This window comes from Myotis daubentonii, chromosome 17 (genome assembly GCF_963259705.1).
Source record: "Myotis daubentonii chromosome 17, mMyoDau2.1, whole genome shotgun sequence".
Classification (NCBI taxonomy): domain Eukaryota; kingdom Metazoa; phylum Chordata; class Mammalia; order Chiroptera; family Vespertilionidae; genus Myotis; species Myotis daubentonii.
In genome coordinates, this window is record NC_081856.1 from 40560146 (window position 1) to 40563620 (window position 3475).

Below are 3475 nucleotides of genomic sequence, written 5' to 3' on the forward strand. Positions count from 1 at the left end.
GATGCCAGCCTTGTTATTATAAATGTAAGTATGTTGCCCTGACCAGTGTTGCTCAGTGGTTGAAGTGTCAGCTCGCACACCAAAGGGTCTCAGTTAGATTCCTGGTCAAGGGCATGTACATGGGTTGCAGGTTCACTCCTGCCCTCAGTAGGGTGCGTGCAGGAGGCCACCAGTCGATGTGTCTCTCTCAGACCAATGTTTCTCTCTCTCTCTCCTCCTCCCACTTCTCCCTCCCTCCTTTCCACTCTCTCTGAAAAGCAAAGGGGAAAATATCCTCAGGTGAGGATTAACAAAATTAAATAAATAAATAAGTAAATAAGTAAATAAGTAAATAAGTAAATAAATGTAAATATATTATGTAATTTAGGTCAAATTTCTTGGTTAAAAAATGCTGTAAAATCTGTATAAAAATTAATGTTACCACCTCTGAAATAGCAGATTCTTTTTGCATCAAAGACTCTGGTCCCATGCAAAAGAAAAAACTGTTCTTTTCTTTTGAATTAAATGGTATTTTTGAAGTTTGCTACTAAAAGTAAACACTTTTAAATCCAAGCTTACTGATTATAAATAGTATGCCCATGGTTGAGAAATCATTTAGAATATAGGTGGGTATAGATGCAAATTTTTATTCTAAATAGACAACAAATCAAATCAAGCAATGTATTAAATGATACATCATGATCAATTTGAGTTATTCAAAGAATTAAAGAATGGCATTAGATTAAAACATTTACTTTAGTAGATTAAAACATTGCTGGCCAATTGCTCACTAAGCCATTTCTCCTCCCTCCCAGGCACCCAGTAGGTGGCGGCTGGACTTGGTAACCCTGGGACATTTGCTAAGTGGCCTCAGAGCCAGCACTGATACTGAGCTTGAATCTTTATCAATCTGGTGAACACGACTTACCCCTACCTGGTGTCTCACTGGGAACCTACCTAACACCCCCTTGACCTCAATGGGTAGGTCTTCCAGATAGAAAATCAATAAGGAAATGACGGTGTTAAATGACACACTAGAGCAGATGGATTTAATTGATATCTTCAGAGCATTTCACCCCAAAGCAGCAGAATATACATTCTTTTCAAGCGCACATGGAACATTTTCTAGGACAGACCACATGTTAGGACACAAAACAAGTCTCAATAAATTTTAAGAGATTGAAATCATATCAGTTATCTTCTCTGCCTTAATGTTATGAAACTAGAAACCAATTGAAAGAAAAAAAACCATGAAAAAACACAAATACCTGGAGGCTAAATAACATGTTACTCAACAATAATTAGTTAACAATGAGATCAAGGCAGAAATCAAAAGGAAGATACAAATAAATGGAAGCATATAGTGTGTTCATGGATAGGAAGAATGAATATCATTAAAATGTTCATACTACCCAACGTAAGCGATAGATGCAACACAATTCCTATCAAGAGACCAATTAAATATTTTGCAAAACTAGAACAAATATTCCAAAAGTTTATATGGAACCTCAAAAAGACCCCAAATAGCCACGGCAGTCTTGAGAAAGAAGAACCAAATTGGAGGAATCATGCCACCTGATATCAAACTATATTACAAGGCCATAGTAATCAAAACAGCTTGGTACTGGCATAAAAACAGATATATGGATCAATGGAACAGAATAGAGAGTCCAGAAAGAAACCCACGCATTTATGGCCAATTAATATTTGACAGAGGAGGCAAGAATATACAATGGGGTAAAGACAGTGTATTTAATAAATGGTGTTGGGGAAACTGGATGGATACATGCAAAAAAAATGAATCACCTTTTCACACCATACACAAGAATAAACTCAATATGGATTAAAGACTTAAATGTAAGATTCAAAACCATACAAATCCTAGAAAAAAACATGGGCAGTAAAATCTTGGATATTTCTTGTAACAATATTTTTTCTTCTATATCACCTTGGGCACAGGAAATAAAAGCAAAAATAAACAAATTGGACTACATCAAACCAAACAGTTTTTGTACAGCAAAGGAAACTAAGAAAAGAAAAAGACAACTCACTGAATGGGAGAATATAGTCACCAATGTTACAACTGATAAGGGGTTGATACCCAACATTTATAAAGAACTTGTATAACTCAACACCAAAAAACAAACAAACAATCCAATTAAAAAATGGGCAAAGGATCTGAATAGACACTTTTTCAAAGAGGCTATACAGATGTCAAAGAGGCATATGAAAAGACGCTCAATGGCACTAGTTATCAGATAAATGCAAATTAAAACCACAATGAGATAGCACCTCACACTTGTCAGAACGGCTGTCATCAATAAATCAACAAACAACAAGTGTTGGCAAGGATGTGGAAAGTGAACCCTCATGCCCTGTTAGTGGGGATGCAGATTGGTGTAGTCATTATGGAAAACAGTATGGAGTTTCCTCAAAAAATTAAAAATGGAACTGCCTTATGATATTTTAGGAAAATGGAAACAAACAAATACAGCTGGGTTAACAATACTTTGAATAAATAACCAGAAGTGGAATTGCGGGGTCCTTCTTTGTTTCTTGTTATAGCCTTTGTTTTAAAGTCTATTCTGCCTGGTATAAGTATTGCTAACCCAGCTTTGTTTGTTTGTTTCCATTTTCCTGAAATATCGTTTTCCAACCCTTTGTGTGCCTTTTGATCTGAAGTGAGTCTCTTGCAGACAGCATATGTAAGGGTCTTGTTTTCTTATCCTTTCAGCTACTAACTATCTTTTGATTGAAACTTTTAATCCACTTACATGTAATGTTATTATTAATAGATATATATCCAAAGAAACCCAAAACACTAATTTGAAAAGGCATATGCATTCATATGTTCATTGCATCGTTATTTACAATAGCCAACGTATGGAAACAAACTAAGTGTCCATATCAAAAGAAATAGTGTATATAGATACAATGGAATATGACTCAGTAAAAAAAAGGAAATCTTGCCATCTGCAACAACATAGAAGATATTGTGCTGAGTGAAATAAGTCAGACAGAAAAAGGCAAATGTTACATGATTCCACTTATATATGTAAGCTATAAAACAAAATAAATGGACAAAGAAAACAAAAACAAACAGAACAAATTGATGGTTGCTAAAGGGGAGGACGGTTCGGAGGGTGGGTGGAAAAGGTTAAAGGAGTAGTAAGATAGTTACAAAATAGTCATAGGGATGTAAAGTATAGCAGAGGGAATATAGTAAATAATAATGTAATGACTATGTATGGTGTCAGATGGGTACCAGTTTTATCGGGGTGATCACTTCATAAGATATATAAATGTCTGATCACTACACCTGAAACTAATATAATATTGTATGTGAACTGTAATTGAAAAATGGAAAATTATTTAAGAAGAAAATAATAGAATAAAAAGGAAGTTCTGGCTTATTAGTCATTGAGCTGCTGATCTGAAAGATTATGCCACTTCCTGGGCCAGGACCACACTACATAACATGGAACACTCTACAATC